Source organism: Mobula birostris, chromosome 8 (genome assembly GCF_030028105.1).
Source record: "Mobula birostris isolate sMobBir1 chromosome 8, sMobBir1.hap1, whole genome shotgun sequence".
NCBI classification, from domain to species: Eukaryota; Metazoa; Chordata; class Chondrichthyes; order Myliobatiformes; family Myliobatidae; genus Mobula; species Mobula birostris.
Window position 1 is genome coordinate 78,030,638 of NC_092377.1, and position 19,736 is coordinate 78,050,373.

At 40.1% G+C, this 19,736-nt stretch overlaps 1 protein-coding gene across 5 annotated transcripts in view; it reads right to left on the reverse strand.

The window, feature by feature from the left end:
- slx4ip (SLX4 interacting protein) overlaps positions 1-19,736 on the reverse strand; it is a 145,914-nt gene that overhangs the window by 12,555 nt on the left and 113,623 nt on the right. The gene's annotated exons all lie outside the window — the stretch shown is intronic.

Here is a 19,736-nt window from a genome sequence, read left to right on the forward strand (position 1 = left end):
TGAATGCCCTACATGATATAGTTTATGCTTAAAAGCGAAAAGACATAATTGCATTCTTAAATTTGTTTAAAGGCATTTATTTTATGATGATTTTTACTTTTTCATTGTAGATAAATAAGAGGTAGGAGCAGAATTTGGCTATTTAGCTCATCCAGTCTGCCCTGAAATACCATGATGGCTGGTTTATTATCCCTCTCAACCCCATTCTTCTATCTTCCCCGTAACCTTTGACACCCTGATTAATCAAGAATCTATCAACTTCTGCTTTCAATATATCCAATGACTTGGTCTGCACAGTTGACTGTGGCAATGAATTCCACAGATTTTTCCAAAGAAAAATTCCCTCATCTTTGTTCTAAATGGACATACTTAAATTCTGAGCTGTGCCCTCTGGTCCTAGACTCACCCACTATAAGAAACATCCTCTCGACAACTACTCTTTCTAGGCCTTTCAATATTCGATAAGTTTTAATGATACCCCCTCATTTTTCTGAACTCCAGCGAGTACAGGCCCAGAGCCATTGAATGCTCCTCGTAAGTTAATCCTTTCATTCCTGGATCATTCTTGTGAACCTCCTCTGGACCAATACTGCTCACATTACTCCAAATATGGTCTGATCAATGTCTTATAAAGCTTTTGTATTCTCGTCCTCTTGAAATGAATGCTAACATTGCATTTGCCTTCCTTATCATCGATTTAACCTGCAAATTAACATTTAGGGAATCCTGCATGAGGATTCCCAAATCCCTTTGTACCTCTGATTTTTGAATTTTTTCCTCATTTGGAAAATAGTCCACACCTTTATTCCTTCTGCTGAAGTGCATGACCATGCACTTCTCTACACTATATTCCATCTGCCCATTCCCCAAATCTATCTAAGGTCTCCTGCAGACACTCTGCTTCCTCAGCACTACCTGTGCCTCCACCTATCTTCATATCGTCTACAAACGTGGCCCCAAAGCTATCAATTCCTTCATCCAAATCAGTGACATATAACATGAAAAGAAGTTGTTCCGACACTGACTTTGGCGACATACCACTAGTCACTGGCAGCCAACCAGAAAAGGCCCCTTTTATTCCCACTCTTTGCCTCCTGCCAGTTAGCCAATCCTTTATGCATGCTAGTATCTTTCCTGTAATACCATGGGCATTTTCCTTGTTAAGCAGTCTCATGTGGGGCACCTTGTCAAAGGTCTTCTGAAAATCCAAATAAGTAACATCCACTGACTATCTTTTGTCTCTTCTGCCTGTTATTTCCTCAAAGTATTCCAAGAGATTTGTCAGGCAAGATTTTCCTCTTATAGGGAGTTAATTTAAGATTAATCATGTTTAATAGATAAATAACATAATTAATAGCAAATATTTTATTTTGTATTTTTATTGTACTTTTTTATGCTGCATTGGATCCAGAGCAACAATCAATATGACCTCCTTTACACTTCCGTAACTAAAAAATGATAATAAACAATCTTAAATCTTAAATTACTTCAAGTGGCTGTTCACACACTTCTGGAGCTGAAAAAGGCAGAAAGATGGTTCAACACCTGCACTACCTCCTCCTCTTCCCGCTCCCTGATCACACACAGGAACAGTTATTACCCTAAAATCATGAGTTATTACCCTCCTGAATCAGCGTGGATAACTCACCTCAACACTGAACTGATTACACAACCTATGGACTCACTTTCAAGGACTCTACAACTCACATTCTCAGTAAAATTTATTTATTTTGCACTTGCACAGTTTATCTTCTGTAGCACACTGGTTCTTTGTCAGTCTGACATCGATCCTATTGAATTTCTTTGCTCTACTGTGAATGCCTGTAAGAAAATTAATCTCTGGATAGTATATAGTGACCTACATGTATTTTGTGTTGGTGCATGGCCAAGTAGTTAAGGCATTCGTCTAGTGATTTGAAGGTCATTAGTTCGAGCCTTGGGTGAGGCGTGTCCTTAAGCAAGGCATGTTAAGGACCATCTAACTAGCATGATTTTGTAGTTTGTAGAGATCACTGTGAATCATAATGTTCACTATGCATATTTGCAGAACTAGCAGTGTATGCAAGGAAAGCATCCCAATGGTTTGCATACCACACAGTACTCAATGTATCAACCTCTATGTATGCATGGGATGCACACTGCTCTAATTTGTCACACCATTAGCAAATAAGGAATGACATGGCTGTTCCAGTGCAGCTGACACAATGAACTGCCATAGAACAATGGTATTAATAACTACACACACATCGACTCTTGTGTACCAAATCCAAAGGGATTCAACTCCCTTATCATTCATTTGGTGTGTGACGAAGCCTAGAGAATCGTACAGGTAAATGCCTGTTATTTTACCTGCACATTTCCCCGCCTTTGATTGAACACCAGTTGAATGCAAAGAGAATGGAATCTCTTTTGGCTTTGGTGCACAGTAGTCAACATGCAGCAAGTTGCAAGCGATAAAAATATGGCAATGTGCTAAATATTAGATCTCATAATGAGGTGGTCAGCATCATTGGGAAGCCCAAGTTCTCGCTTGCTTGATCTTTGGTAAGTGAATGTAATATGGTTAATTGTCTTCGAGTGGAGAGTCCATTATCTTCCTTGCACAGTCTGGATCTAAATAATGAGATTCTCGAAATATACCCAGCTTCAACCTGGATAAAATCAGACCATATCAGGGCAACATTAGCTTGCACTGCTCTGACTGAGATGGATACAGTGTTGTGGATGGGAGGGAGTAAGTTCAGTGAAACAAGGAATAAGTCTTTACTGCTTAAATAAGTTTCATTATCGAATTAAGGGAAAGTATTGCCAGGAAAGTTGAGCTCTAAAATGGCAGCATTAGTGCCAAATCAGACTATCTGAAATCCTAAGGAATACAGACACCATACTGCATTTCTGATGTATAGCAACTACTAATGGGAGCTTCATCACTGTAAAATTCCTAGGATCCGAAGCTGAAGTCTGTGCATATATGCCCTTTTGGCTCTTACATGCAGCAAAAATATCAGGTGACCTGTCATTGTGATACCCATTTCACATCCAAAATCTCTCACTGAACATTATGTAATGAAAAACACACGACATCATACTATAATACTTATTACACTATTTATTTCATTACTTTTCTATGTAAGTCATGAGAAATTGTCAACATTCAACAACTCACTAACTCAAAAATGTTTCTTGTGAACCTATGCTGTTTCTTGATAAAGTCCCACATAGGAGATTAGTGGGCAAAATTAGGGCACATGGTATTGGGGGCAGAGTACTGACATGGATTGAAAATTGGCTGGCTGACAGGAAACAAAGAGTAGCGATTAACGGGTCCCTTTCGGAATGGCAGGTGGTGACCAGTGGGATACTGCAGGGTTCAGTGCTAGGACCGCAGCTGTTTACAATATACATTAATAATTTAGATGAAGGGATTAAAAGTAACATTAGCAAATTTGCAGATGACACAAAGCTGGTGGCAGTGTGAAATGTGAGGAGAATGTTATGAGAATACAGGGTGACTTGGACAGGCTGGGTGAGTGGGCGGATGCATGGCAGATGCAGTTTAATGTGGATAAACGTGAGGTTATCCACTTTGGTGGTAAGAACAGGAAGGCAGATTATTATCTAAATGGAGTCAAGTCAGAAAAAGGGGAAGTACAATGAGATCTAGGTGTTCTTCTACATCAGTCACTGAAAGCAAGCATGCAAGTACAGCAGGCAGTGAAGATAGCCAATGGTATGCTGGCCTTCATAACAAAGGGAATTGAGTATAGGAGCAAAGAGGTCCTTCTGCAGCTGTACAGGGCCCTGGTGAGACCACACCTGGAGTATTGCGTGCAGTTTGGTCTCCAAATTTGAGGAAGGACGTTCTTGCTATTGAGGGAGTGCAGCGTAGGTTCACAAGGTTAATTCCAGGGATGGCGGGACTGTCATATGTTGAAAGATTGGAGCAACTGGGCTTGTATACACTGGAATTTAGAAGGCTGAGAGGGGATCTTATTGAAACATATAAGATTATTCAGGGACTGGACACGCTGGAGGCAGGAAGCATGTTCCCACTGATGGGTGAGTCCAGAACCAGAGGCCACAGTTTAAGAATAAGGGGTAGGGCATTTAGAACGGAGTTGAGGAAAAACTTTTTCACCCAGAGAGTGGTGGATATGTGGAATGCTCTGCCCCAGGAGGCAGTGGAGGCCAAGTTTCTGGATGCTTTCAAGAAAGAGATGGATAGAGCTCTTAAAGATAGTGGAATCAAAGGTTATAGAGATAAGGCAGGAACTGGATACTGATTGTGGATGATCAGCCATGATCACAGTGAATGGCAGTGCTGGCTCGAAGGGCCGAATGGCCTATCCTGCACCTATTGTCTCTTGTCTTGTATCTTTTCCCATTCCAAATAAAACAGTAGTTGTAATTCTCAAGTACTCCGAGCTCAACTTCAAAAACTTTTTTTTTACTGAAATGAAAATGAGGTTTCCTTCAATTCTAAATTTAGAACTTAAGGAAATAAGTGGCATGTTTCTTAATTCTTAGTGATTCGTAGTGAACTTACAGCGTAAGATATAAATGAGAAATCCTGTAACATTTCTATAGTTCTGAAAGCGTTAACAAAGACAAGTTCTTGAAACAAGTGGTCACAGTCTGGGTAGGTCAAAAGTGTTTCTCTCTCCTGATTCCCCAGAGTAGTTTTAAAACAAAACAAAACATGAAACAAACACACAAAATAGATGCAGAATTGTTCAATTAAAAGCCTGATGTATGAGTCAGCCCTTGACACTGTGGGAACTGCTGAAAATTCTACTGAAGGAATTATGTAAACTCCCTCAGGCTGGAAATGAGCCACAAAGGGAAGCTGTTGCAAGCAAAGTCAAAGGACATGACATGGAATACAAGTCAATGCAATCACTGAACTAATAAGGATCTATATCTTGTGATCTTCCTCAAACTTAATCAGACACTGTTTAGAATAGCCGATGCATAAATGAAATTAGAGTATCTGCAACTGTCTCATATACTACAAGACAAATAACTTTACAAACATTTTGGTTGTTATAGTAATCCTTCCCCTAAGCATTAATTAAGCAACTTTAACAAACAAAACAGCACAATGATGGGCACAGATGCTTGTTGATTAAAAGGAATGCACTGTTCTGCTTAAAGTTCTATTTTTACTTCATATGATAAAAATATGGCAATGTGCTAAATATTAGATCTCATAATTAGGTGGTCAGCATCTATTTTTAGACCATATAATTCTGTACCACAAAACCTCTATTATACCAATTTTCCAGTGACATTTTGCATATTTTACAGCATTGTTTTTATTCATACAAAATCTATAGCTGTACGCTTCTCAAAAAAGATTTACTTCTGTTGAAAACAATGTTGAATAAAATAAAGAACAATACCTAAGCGAATCCACCACCATTTGTTTCAATTGTGCAATCTGTCCTATGTGGCAGCACAAATTCATTTCACATCTCTCAATCAAACAGCAAAAACTATAGTAACAAGGTGTTAAAATTGCTTCAGATGAGAGTGGAATAATCACTTCAAGGTAACTAAAACTAAGGAAAAAAAACTCTACTAGCATTTTTCTAGTCAAAATGCAACAGATTCAAAAGTTTACATCAAATGTTTTAATAAAACAGATAAAAATGCCACATGGCGCAGAATTTGCACCAGCATTAAGGGCAAAGCTTCTGGCTTTTTCAATCAATACTTCATCAACCGTCAGCAGATTGTGTGCGTTTTTACACAGAAATATTAAAGCTGGTGTCAGAGTTCCAAAAACCCTTAACAAGCTGTGCTGTTAGCAGTCTTCCTCAAAGGATGCAAACTAAAATCACTGGAAACAATGCATATTTAAACCTTTTAAAGCTATCTAGTCTCATTGTAAATGTTGAAGTTTTTATTGACATTTGATTAACAAATTATCTGACTCTGAAAGAACTAGACTTTATCTATAGTTATATTTCTTACATTTTCATGTACAAGGGATTTTAACAATTTATAAAAAGATTAAAGCCTTTTAACTTCTATTTTTTTAATAAATTATATGCATATTGCAGTCTTTAGTTGGTACTCCTTATAAAGCTTAAAAAGCTAATGAAAAAAACTCCTTCCAGTCTGTGAAAATTAGTTAATGTAATTGGTAAAGTAGATTAGTGATATTAGTTGCTAGGCATTAGGAATTCCCACCAAACTGACCGACACCTGATACTGCAGTGGCACTGGCAAAATTTAAGCTGGCAAATTTTAAACTCTCTGTACACAGGGTACAGGATCTTAATGGGGATTATTTTTCCATGCCAACAAAAAGCACCTTAGCCTTATAGCTGACAGTAAAATTCTGGACCACAAAAGTAAATAGACATAACTTCTAAACAGGCAAAGTAACTGACCTATTGCCAATGCATCAAGTACAAAATTTTTACCTTAATTTATGAAATGTCTAATCATTCTCCAAGAAAATAGCAAAGTGATTTAACAAATACAAAAACCTGAAATAAATATTCTTTGCAAAATAGTCCAATCCTTAACGTTTAATAAAAGAGGTTTTACAGTTTAAATGTTTCGCTGACATAATGAATATATTAGCAGCTTTTAAATAATTTGCATGTCATATACGAGGGGTGATTGATAAGTTTGTGGCCTAAAGTAGACGGTGTCAATTTTAGAAAGCCTAGCATATTTATTTTTCAACATAGTCCCTTCCTACATTTACACACTTAGTCCAGCGGTCGTGGAGCATATGGATCCCTTCTTTGTTGAAGTTGGCATCTTGGACCCCCAGAAAGTGGTCCACAGCAGGGGTGATTGATAAGTTTGTGGCCTAAGGTGGAAGGAAATGAGTTACACTTGTGCGTGTTGCTTTGACCCCAGCATCTGCAGAGTATTTTGTGTTTAGGAGATGAGTTATACAGCTCTCGTTATATGCACATGCAATTCAACTCTTTGAGTGATTATGCAGAAAGTTTGAAGTTAACAACTCATCTCCTTCCATCTTAGGCCACAAACTTATCAATCACCCCTGCTGTGGACCACTTCTGGAGGTCCAAGACGCCGACTTCTACAAAGAAAGTTCCACGACTGCTGGACTAAGTGTGTAAATGTAGGAAGGGACTATGTTGAAAAATAAATGTGCTAGGTTTTCTAAAATTGATTTCTTCTACCTTAGGCCACAAACTTATCAATCACCCCTCATAGTTCCAGCTGGACCTACAAGGTAAGGATAAAACCATACAGTAGCAAAGGGTTATGGAAAGCTATAAAACAGATCATAATACCTCTGAAGTGCAATGAACAAAACAACATTCCAAAAAGGTAGAAGGAGGACACCTACAGAGGGTGCATAAAACAAAAGTTATTTTGCATTAATAAAAATGTATGGTATTTGGGCTTGGCATTCAATGATCATGCAAAGCAAGCTGAGGCTTGTCACAGCTTTAACTGGTTAATTTCATATGTGACACAGCACAAAAAAAAGCTACACGATACTAACAGTAAAAGAATATGATGGAACAAATTCTATATATGCATTATAATACATCTAATTATAAACTGCAGCAACTTCTCAACTTCAACACAAATGTTGAAAGGGAATATTTAATTTATTGCTACTCTTTTCTGTACACATTTCTGTAAGTGCCAGGGAGAAATATACTTTTAAAAACTGAATAATAGTCAATATTCAGAAGGAAATTAAAATTACATTTATTTGAAAGTGAAGGTTGCTTAGTATAATGACCTAAAACAGATTCTCAGATCCAAGAACATACTTTTGCATGGATTTCAAATTCAATGTATTGTGCCAAGGAAATAGAAACAGAGCATCACCCTGTGCTCCCAACTCAGATGGTCTTTGCAATAGTAACAGCCATTGTTATTTATTACACTACATGGAGCAACTAACATGGGCTATTTTTAAACCACTGAATTATGGTGTGACTAAAGACCAGGTAACATGTGAAAACAGGTGTAGGGACCAATCCATCTGAGTAACCTGCAATTTTTCATTGAACTAAAGGCAAAATATTAAAGATTATTACCTATTTATTTCAATGATTAATGCATACAACTGGTCCTGCTTGCATCACTGAATAGATCAATTGGATATTCTAAAAATCACAGAATGCACTATTAGTCAATGCTGCTTAAAAATGGCCACTAGAGCAGTTCTGTATGTTAACTGCTTTTGACTTTCTTTCTAGAGGGCTCAGCTTCTAAGATTTTATGCATCAATGTTACTTATTTTCTAGTTTTTATTTAGAGGTACAGCACGGAACAGGCCCTGCCAGCCCTTTGAGCCGCGCCACGCAGCAACTCACCAAATTAACCCCAGCCAAATCACAGGACAATTTATGATGACCAATTGACTTGCAAACTAGTACGTTTTTAGGCTGTGGGAGGAAACCGGAGCACCTGGAAGAAACCTGGAATTTTGAATTGTCTCTAGAAAAGAGGTTCTCAGAGTGGGTGATGATAAGATAAAGGGGTATGGGGTGGGGGGGGGAAGCTCAGTAGCAAGGGGGACAGATGAAGGATTACAGGCTTAATTTAATAAATGAATTACTTATTATATTTGATCCTCAGTGCCTCATAATTACAATAATCACATAATCACTGCATCTCCTGCTAACCCACCGTTCTCTTAGACTTTGCCTAAAGCTCGTTATAGTTGTTGAAAAGCAATGTGGCACTTCTGTATTTGGTATATCATGAGAAATTTGGACTGAAGAAATTGTGTTATTTCTGGGCAGCACACACAAAATGCTGGGGGAACTCAGCAGGCCAGGTAGCATCTATGGAAAAGAGTAAACAGTCGACGTTTCGGGCTGAGGTCCTTCATCAGGACTAGGAAAAAAGACGAGAAGTCAGAGCCAGAAGCTGGGGTGAAGGTAGGAAGAGTACAAGGTAGTAGGTGATAGGTGAAAGAGATAAAGGGCTGGAGAAGGGGTAATCTGATAGGAGAGGGTAGAAGGCCATGGGAGAAAGGGAAGGGGGAGAAGCTGATGGGTGAGTAAGGAGATAAGGTGAGAGAGGGAAATGAGAATAGGACCGGTGAAGAGGGATGGGGGGGGGGGGGCAGCAATTACCAAAAGTTCAAGAAATCAATGTTCATGCCATTAGGTTGGAGGCTACCCAAACGGAATACAAGGCGTTGCTCCATCAACCTGAGCATGGCCTCATCACGGCAGTAGAGGAGCCCATGGCCTGACATGTCTGAGTGGGAATGGGAAGTAGAATTGAAATGGGTGGCCACTGGGAGATCCTACTTTGTCAGGCAGATGGAGTGTAGGTGCTCAGAGAAGCGGTCTCCCAATCTATGTTGAGTGTTACCAATATCCAAGAGGCCGCACCAGAAGCACTGGGTACAGAAGATGACCCCAACAAACTCACAGTTGAAGTGTCGCATCACCTGGAAGTACTGTTTGGGGCCCTGAATGGTAGTGAGAGAGGAGATGTCGAGGCAGGTAAGGTAATTGTGCCACTTACATTGATAAGTACCAGGATCTGTGGATTTGTTGGTGAGGTTGGGATAGTGTGGAGAACAGTGTGCTCAGAAGGAGTGAGGTTAGAATTGGAGTGAGGAGTGGTAAAGTCAATACAGTTGATGCCCTGTCGGCAGTTAGCAATGAAAAGATCAAAGAACAGGCAGAAGATCAAAGCAGAGTGTCCAGGAAGAGGAACAAGGTTGAATATGGGAGAAAGGGTCATCGGTGTGGCCTAGAGAGTCCTTGCCAAAGAAGTAAACACAGAGAAGGAGGCAGCAGAAGAACAGCTCAGCGTCATTGTGGGCGTAGACTCACTGAGGGGACAAAGGTGAAGAGAAAGATATTCCACTCACCAATATTCTTACTTGTGCAGCAAATGGGGCATCATCAATGAACTTTCTTGAAAAAACTGTACGTAACATAATTATCATTCACTATGTAATTCACAGACAACATCTTGTCTCAAAAAAAAAGCGAAGGGACCGGCTCCACAAACCATTAAATACTGTTATCACAGAGGCAAATAAAATCAAGTCCCATGTTTTCAATTTTCAACTACTTCAAGAGCTTTGTATTGAGAATGATGAACAGTTTGTTTTCTGTTGCACACAAAAGTCAAATGGCTCTCAAAAGAAAACTACCTGAGATTCTTTTATGCACTTTTTGAAACTGATAAACTGCCATTGCCAAGCCTCTCTGAGTTGGAAGAGAAAGAAAGAATACCAGATGATGATTTTCAACTATACTGTGCCTGCCTGGGTGAGCTGTATAAAGACATGTCAGAGAGATTACAGGATCTTCTCTTGATCCAAGTTCCAGGGTGGGCAATAAATCCATTCCTTGTAATGAGTAATTAACAGGAAGGATGGAGGAAAGATTGATCTCACTGCAAAATGTCTTTGAGCTGAAGTCATGGTTCCAAAAAATCATATCAGGACTCTTGGTTGCAGAAAGAAATCTCTCAACACTATCCTGCACTGTGAAAAAGGTCAAGATATTTTTTATTGCCTTTACAACAGCATATTTAATGGGGTGTGGTTTCAGTGCAGTCGCCTACTTTCTTTCAAAGCAATGAAACAGACTGCAAGTTACTGGACGTGGTCATCTGAGACTCCTGAGTGCCATTCAGCTCGATGTTGCGAAGCTGATATTACTGCACCAAGTCCATCAACCTCATTGAAAGATGAAAAAACAACGTAGTGAATATAAACCTAAGAAATTCTGCAGATGCTGGAAATCCAAAGCAACACACACAAAACGTTGGGAGGAACTCGGCAGTCAGACAGCATCCATAGATATGAACAAATAGGCAACATTTCAGGCCAAGACCCTTCTTTGGGACAGGAAAGGAAGGGGGAAGGTGCCAGAATATAAAGGTGAGGGGAGGGGAAGAAGGATAGCTAGATGGTGATAGGTGAAACCAAGTGGGTGGAAAAAGTAAAGGGCTGGAGAGGGAGGAATCTGATAGGAGAGGAGTGGATCATAGAAGAAAGGGAAGTTGGAGATGCACCGGGGAGGTGATAGACAGATGAGAAGAGGTACATAATAGGCCAGAGTGGGGAATAGAAGAAAGGGGGAGGGGGAATGTATTTTTTTTCAGAAAGGAGAATCAATGTTCTTATCATCTGGTTGGAACCTACCTAGAAGGAACATAAGGTGTTGCACCTCCACCCTGATGTGGCCTCACCATGGCACAACAGGAGGCCATGGACCGATATACTGGAATGGGAATGAGAATGAGAATTAAAATGTTGGGCTACTGGGAAGTTTGACTTTAGGTGGATGGAGTGGAGGTGCTTGATAAAGTAGTCCTCCAATTTATGACGGGCTTCGTCAATGTAGAAGAGGCCACATTGGGGGCACTGGACGCCTTCTAATATTGATTTCTCCTTCTAATCTTAAGCCCTTTACCTTTTCCACCCACCTGGCTTTACCTATCACCTTCTAGTTATCCTCCTTCTCCTCCCCCCACCATTTTATTCTGGCATCTTCCCCCTTCCTTTCCAGTCCTGACGAAGCGTCTCAGTCTGAAACTTCAACTGTTTGTTCATTTCCACGTGAATAGTTGGATTATTAATGTAAGCTCTAAAATTGTTGATGAAACTTATTTTTATTGCAATTAAATAATTTTATTTTATACCTTTAAATAATTTTTGCAGTTATTTGTCAATGTACATTGTAAACCAAAATTCTTTATAGTTTTTATGTAATGGCTGAAACAGGAGAGGGGGCATTGGGAATGTGCTCTGGAGGCAGTAACCCAAAAATATTTGGGAACCACTGCTCCAAAGTTTACAGAGAATGGTACAAAAAACAAAAAAAAAACATCCAGTGACTGGCAGCTCTGTGGGCAAAAATGCCTTGTTAATGAGAAAGGTCAGAAGAGGATGGCCAGGCTGTTTTTAAGTTGACAAGAAGATGATAGTAGCTAAAAAAAAAACCTTATAACAGTGGTGTGCAGAAGAGGTACCTAATAAAGTGGTCAGTGAGTGTACAACATCAGGTTTTAACATCTACTTTCAGGTGTTCTTTTATTGGCAGAAACATGATCAGCAGTAACAAGAGATAGGAAAAGAAAGTAAGACAATTGATAAATGGGGGAATGTGGTTGACCTTGTATTACTGATGAACAACCTGGCAGTGAAAATACTGCCAATAGAGACAGTACATTTTGTAGCCTCCCTTCCTTTTCCCTACTTCCAATTGAATCTCATGCTTTTCTACTTGTTTTTATTTATCCTCAGTTCGAACACACAACAGTACAGCATAGTACAGGCCTTCTGACCTATAGTGTTGTGCAAACGTTTTAACCTACTCCACGACCAACCTAATCCTTCCCTCATACATAGCCCATAACCCTCCGTTTCTCTTTCATTCCTGTGCCTTTCTTATAACCCCTTAATTTTTTCACACCGCAGTTCCCAAGGAGACAATGGATTGCGTACAGTAAGCGTTTAAGAGAATCAAGCGGGGCAGTTGGCACATTTTGCATGCCACAGTTCCTGAGGTTTGCGTAGAGGGAGAGAGAATTTAAAAGAAGTGAGCAGTGGCAGTCAGCATTCTTTGTGCACCACAGTTTCCAAGGAAACATTAGATGGTGCAGAGGGACAGAGAGAAAAAGAGAGAATTTAAAAGAAGCAAACAGGGACAGTCGGCACAGTTTGCATACCATACTTCCGGAGGAGACATTGGATTATGTATAATTAGGCACTGGCATGATCCAATAAAAATAGGTTAGGTTTAAGCGGAGCAGCCATTGTTACGAGTGGGAAGTTGAGGCTTAGGCGAGGAGAGGCGTAGGCCATAGGTAATTCTTTTCATTATGTATACATCTTTTCTTTCCTATTGAACTTTTAGAACAGTGGGGATGCCAGCAGGATAGTGAAATGCTCCATTTGCAAAGGCAGGGAGACTTCCAGTGTCCCTGAAGTCTACACCTGCAGGAAGTGCATCCAGGAGTTGGAGTTGGAACTGGATTAACCCTAAAACAAACCAGAAATAGGAAGATCATACATTTTAACACATGGCTAGGGAGATGGTGCTGGAGGGAGAGCTTCATATTTTTGGGTCATTAGGCTCTCTTCCTGGGAAGGTGGGACCTGTACAAAAGAAATGGTTTGCACCTGAACTGGAGAAATCTAATATCTAGTGGGAAGGTTTGCTAGTGCTGCACGGTGGGGGCGGGGGGGGGGTGGTGTTTAAACTATAGGTGCAGGGGAGTGGTAAACAGAGTGCTAGAACAATAGCGAATTGGTTAAGGAGAAAGATGTAGTTAAGCTACATACAATGTCAGGAATCAAAAGGTTGAGCATTGAGGGCCTAATGTTCTGAGTTACGTATATTTCAATGCAGAGAGCATTGTAATAGTAACTGCACTTACTTCTCTTCCCTCGCACCCTTCAACATCCAGCACACTGCTAGTGTTTTCCACAGTGAAGACTGATGCAAAATACTCATTTAGTTCATCTGCCATCTCCTTGTTCCCCATTATTATTTCTCCAGCCTCATTTTCTAGCGGTCCTATATCCACTCTCATCTCTCAAGCTTTTACTATCCACATTGATATTGTTTGCTAGCCTGTTTTCATATTTCATCTTTTCCCACCTAATGATTCTTTAAATTGTTCTCTGTAGATTTTTAAAAGCTTCCCAATCCTCTGTCTCACCACTAATTTTTGCTTTGTTGTATGCCCTCTCTTCTGCTTTGGCTTCCCTTGTCAGTCACAGTTGTACTACTTTGCCATTTGAGTATTTCTTCATTTTTGGAATACATCTATCTTACACCTTCTTCATTTTTCCCAGAAACTCTCACCATTGCTGCTCTGCTGTCATCCATGCCAGCCTCCCCTTCCAGTTTACTTTGACCAACTCCTCTCTCATACCACTGTAATTTCCTTTACTCCACTGAAATACTGCTAAGTCAGACTTTACTTTCTCCCTATCAAATTTCAAGTTGAACTCAATCATATTGTGATCACTGCTCTCTAAGTGTTTTTACCTTAAGCTTCCTAATCACCTCTGGTTCATTACTTAACACCCAATCCAGTATAGCTGATCTCCTACTAGGCTCAACAACAAACTGCTCTAACAGCCATCTTATCGGCATTCAACAAACTTACTCTCAAGATCTATTACCAACCTTATTTTCCCAATTGACCTGCATGCTGAAATCTCCCATGACTATCATATTGCCCTTTTGATATGCCTTTTCTATTTCCCATTGTAATCTGTGGTCCACATCCCAGCTACTGTTGGGAGGTCTGTATATAACTGTCATCAGGGTGCTTTTGCCCTTGCAGTTTTTTAACTCAACCTACAAGGATTCAACATCTTCCGATCCTATGTCACATCTTCCAGCTGATTTGATGCCATTCTTTACCAGCAGAGCCATGCCACCCCCACCTCCTACCTTCCTGTCCCTCCAATACAACGTGTCACCTTGGAATTCAGCTCCCAACTACAACCATCCTTCAGCCACAATCAGTGATTTTGCGCAAATCTTCCCTCAGCCCATCCTCCTGCCACTCCTCCAGAGACAGGGTTCCTCTTATTCTCACCCATTACCTCGCTAGCCTCCACATCCAGCACATAACTCTCCGTAACCTCCGCCATCCCTAACAGGATCTCACCACCTAGCACATTTCTCTCTCCTCCACTTTCTGCTTTCTGTGGGGATTGCGTCTACAGGACTCCCTTGTCCATTCATCCCTATGCACTGATTTCCATCCTGGTACCTATCCTTGCAAGCAGAACAAGTACCACACCTACCCCTACACATCCTACCTCACTACCATTCGGGGCCCCAAACATTCCTTCCAGGTGAGGCGACACTTCTGTTGGGATTATCTACCGTATCTGGTGTTCCCAGTGGGGCCTCCTGTATAATGGTGAGACGACGTAGAATGGGAGACCACTTCTCCAAGTACCTACACTCCGTCCACCAAAAAAATGGGATCTCCCAGTGGCCACCTATTTCAATTCTACTTCCTATTCCCGTTCCGATATGTCAGTCCGTGGCTTCCTCAACTGCCGCGATGATGAGGCCACACTCAGGTTGGAAGAGCAACAGCTTATATTCCATCCGGGTAGCCTCCAACCTGATGGCATGAACTTCCAGTGATTGCTCTCCCTGCCCCAACATTCCCCATTCCTGTTTCCCCCTCTCACTTTATCTCCTTACCAGCCCATCCTCCTTCCCTTTCTTCTGTAGTCTTCTACCCTCTCCTATCAGATTCCCCTTTCTCCAGCTGTTTATCTCTTTCACCTATCATTTACTACCTTGTACTTCTTCCTACCCTACCCCCACCTTCTTACTCTAACTGCTCATCTTTTTTTTTCCAGTTCTGATGAAGGGTCTCAGCCTGAAACGTTGACAGTTTTCTTTTTTCCATAGATGCTGCCTGGCCTGCTGAGTTCCTCCAGTATTTTGTGTGTGTTGCAAGGTGTTTTCAGTGTTACCAGCTGATGTCTAACCGATTTCGCTTGTTCTAATTCAACCCAGGATCTTTCACAAGATGGAAAATATATTATTTTTTACTACTCAACTGACATTTTACTGAAATACTCAACCAATAAATATAACATCCATATTTAACCAATTAGAATTAGAAAAGCAAAACATATTCTTTAATACATTGGATTACATACAAAAGATTAGATAAGAAGCAAACAAGACCAAGGGAGAATGCTGAAATAAGATGCTGCATTACTGACACTTCCAATTTCAAAAACTGTTTCGTTCTTCCAGAGGTTTAGTGATGTTACAATATTGCTATGGATGACCATGCAATTTCCACTGGGTCAGCCGTCATTTCTGCAACAAACACCATCAGTTGCCACTAAACACTGCCTGCACTGCTCCTTAGTTTGACTTGAAAGTGGCTGCTGATGTCGTAACAACTCAAGCTGATGGCATGAGCAAGTTGCTTACATACATCCAACTGCCCCACCATCCCCACAGCTCACTGAGTGAAAGCAGATGAAGTCCAGTGCTGAATTTGGCAAGGCCTTACGCCAAGCATAATGGATGACAAATGTCCTGCTGACCTGCCAATTATTTACAAAGATCAGATGTATAGAGCTGTGTCACCATCACCGAGTATCTGGGTGGATACTTAGTCATGAAAATACATAGCATCACCTGATGAATGCTCCAGGTCCATTTTGCCTCGGGCATTAATGAGCAAACTGATTTTTCATACCACTTTGTCTCTCTAGATTAAAAGAGCACATATTAAGAAGAGTGATAACTCGGAGATGTTAGAAGAGATGATCCATTTGGAGAAGGCTTGTTGTAACAAAACACAAGTAATTTTAGTTTATTTAAAAACGCAAACAACAGGAATTCTGCAGATGCTGGAAATTCAAGCAACACACATAAAAGTTGCTGGTGAACGCAGCAGGCCAGGCAGCATCTCTAGGAAGAGGTGCAGTCGACGTTTCAGGCCTGACCTGCTGCGTTCACCAGCAACTTTTATGTGTGTTGCTTAATTTTAGTTTATTTTAGTTTTTTTTTCCTGAACGATAACTGGCCACATGTACAACTGTAGCTCAACAGGGTTGATTTAAACATTCTCTGACTGAACTCAAGAGTAATAGCAAATACATCATTGTGGTTTTGTCTGTTCTCAAAAACATTATTTGAACACATGATTTTCTTTTAAAGAAAAACAAAAAGACGAGTATGGCACTCAAGAGAACTGACATTTTCTGCTCAAGCAAAAATTTTGAATAAGAAGAATCTCTCCTGAGTGTTCTACCTTAAAGAAACTTGAATAATGTGTTTTGAGATAAACATATGATCAAAGGAGTCATTCCTCTGGCAGCCAGCACTAGCGCACAAAAAGCACGGGCTCCATCAATCTGTTGTCTGACCTGAGAATGGCAGTTGATGTTATTAGCACCAGTGAGCTTATTACAGGCTCCCATCCAGACCTTCTCCACCCACCTTGATCTAAAATTCCGCCATGTCCTTTATATTGACCAAAGGAGATAAAATCATTGGTATATAAATAAGACACAAATCCACTGACATATATTACAATTCTCAATATATGACAGTGGACAGGAGCTTGATAAGGAGATGGCTGAAGAAATTGATCGTGTGAGGAAAGAAGACAGAGTAATAATACCATATTTGGGCAGCAAGGTAGCATAGTCGTTAGCACAATGCCTTATAGAACAGACAACACGGGTTCAATTCCCACTGCTGCCTGTAAAGTTTGTACATTCGCCCCGCGACCACATGGGTTTCCTCCGGGTTCTCCAGTTTCCTCTCACAGACCAAAGACGTACCAGTTGGTAGGTTAATTGGTCATTGTAAATTGTCCCATAATTAGGTTCGGATTAAATCGAGGGATTGATGGCTGGAGTGGCTTGAAGGGCCAGAAGGGCCTATTCTGTGTTGTATCTCAACAAACAAAGAATATTTCTTAAACTGCTTCAACCAGCAAATGCAGTGACAGTGTTGGCTGAAGCCTCAGATTCATTTACTTTCCTCATCTCTTAACCAAGTAACTTCTCATGTAGAGAGAAACACAAGGGGAATCCACAATATCAGGCATAAACAGAACTAGATTCTACTCTGAAGTCATAACAGGAGATGTGACGACGTGGGATTATACACGCGGAAGGGTTATTTAACAATCAGAAGGGAAATGATGTTCGTGGAAATCCCCCGCTCGATGATCCCACTATCAGGAAAGGAGGAAAATAACATGACAAAATAAAGAACAGAAATTGTCTATAGTTTCACTTCTGTTATTCAGAACTGTTGAATATTTGAAAATGTAATTCTGGTATCAATATTTATTTAATATCTTTCATGAGAGAAAATACTCCATAGTACTTTGGATGAAGCAGGAAGTGAAGTAGAAAGATTAGGAGAGAGGTCTGGAATAACCATCAAATAACCCTACTGAAATCTAGGAGTGTGGTGTTCAAATCAGGTGACAATGATATTTACAAGAAATCAAGATATGACCTCTATAAAGCTATCAGGGATGCTAAAATACAATACCAGCCCAAAATTGAGTGCCAGACCAGCTGTCAGTTGTCACATGGCTTATATGTGCTGCAACAAATAACGTCAAGTAGCATTGCTGACAACAGTACATCCCTTCCCTATCTGCTTAATGCATTCTCTGCATATTTTGAACAGAAGGGGATTGGAATGTCACCATCCACCACAACAGTTTCAAATGCACTTCAACCCACAGCTACCACTGCAGATATTAGATCAAATTTCTGGTGAGTGAACCCCTTGAAAGCATCTGGCACAGATAGTCCCTGATTGTGTCCTTAGAACCTGTGTAGATCAGCTGGTATGTGTATTTGCTGACATTTTTAGCCTCACCCTGCTTAACTCTGAGGTTTACACCTACTTTAAGAAGACCACTATCATCCTGGTACCTAAGACAAACAAAGTAACATGCCTTTATGACTGCCACCTGGTGGCTCTGAAATTCATAATCATAAAATGCTTTGAGAGGCTGGTCATGGCATGCATTGTCTCCCAGACAACCTTGACCCACAGCAAATCGCCTACCGCTAAAACAAGTCGATGCAGATAAAATCTCGCTGCCCCTACACTCATCTTTGGAGCATCTGGACATTAAAGACTACTATGTTTATTGACTACAGTTCCACCTTCAAAGCAAAATTGCACATTAAACTCATCTTCAAATTCTGAGATCTGGGAGTCAATACCTCTCTTTACTACTAGATCTTTGATTTCATGACCAACAGGCCACAATCAGTAAGGACAGACAGCAACGACAATGGTGCACAAACCTGTATTCTCAGCTCCCTACTCTACTTCCTGTACACACACGACTACATGGCCAGATTCTGCTCTAACTCCATCTATAAGTTTGCAGATGATAGCACTGTAGTGGACTTTATCTCAAACAGGGATTTTTGTTGCAGTTTATTCATAGAAACTAATTTCTAGGTCTATAATTCACTACGCAGTTTACCACGCAGATTTGAGTTAGACAAAGCATAGTTAAATATAATACATGTACACGAGAAAGGAAAAATAATTTAATTGATTATTTGTCTCTTAATATAAGTAAATGAAATGCATTTTTGCTTAAGAGTTACTAATTCCAATGCTTTTTAAAAAAATGAGGATTATATAACCTGCACAGAACAGTATAACCAGAAACATTACTTTCATATATTTATTTTTGTTCACCATAATTGTGAAATCTAAATATTGTTATATGAATGTAGGTTTAATAAGCAAGTTTAAATGAGGACTCAAATATTTGAAAAAAACATTTCAAAGGCAAAAGATTTTTAGCAACTGTTACCATTATGAGTGCCTAAAGAAAATCAGAAAGAAATCAAGGTCTAGGAAAAAGTCTATTAATGGAGACTGCACTGGAATACAACATGAAGGTCTAACGTCCATAGCTTAGGTAATAAGACTGAATCAAACATTCACAGACTGACTGATTCCTAGCGTATGAGTATGAGCACACTGCGTTTAAACTCTGGAGTTTAGAAAAATCAGAAATGAGCTTATTGACATGTGCCAAATTTTTATCGGTTTTGATAGGATGGATGCAGAACTAATGTTTACCCTGGCTAGATTACCTAGAACCAGGGCTTAAGTCTCAAACTAAGAGATCATTCAGGATTGAGATGATAAGAAATTTCTTCATGTTGAGGCTAGAGACTGCAATTATCTACCCTGAGCTGTGGATGCTCAGTCACTGAATGCATTGAAGACAGAGATAGA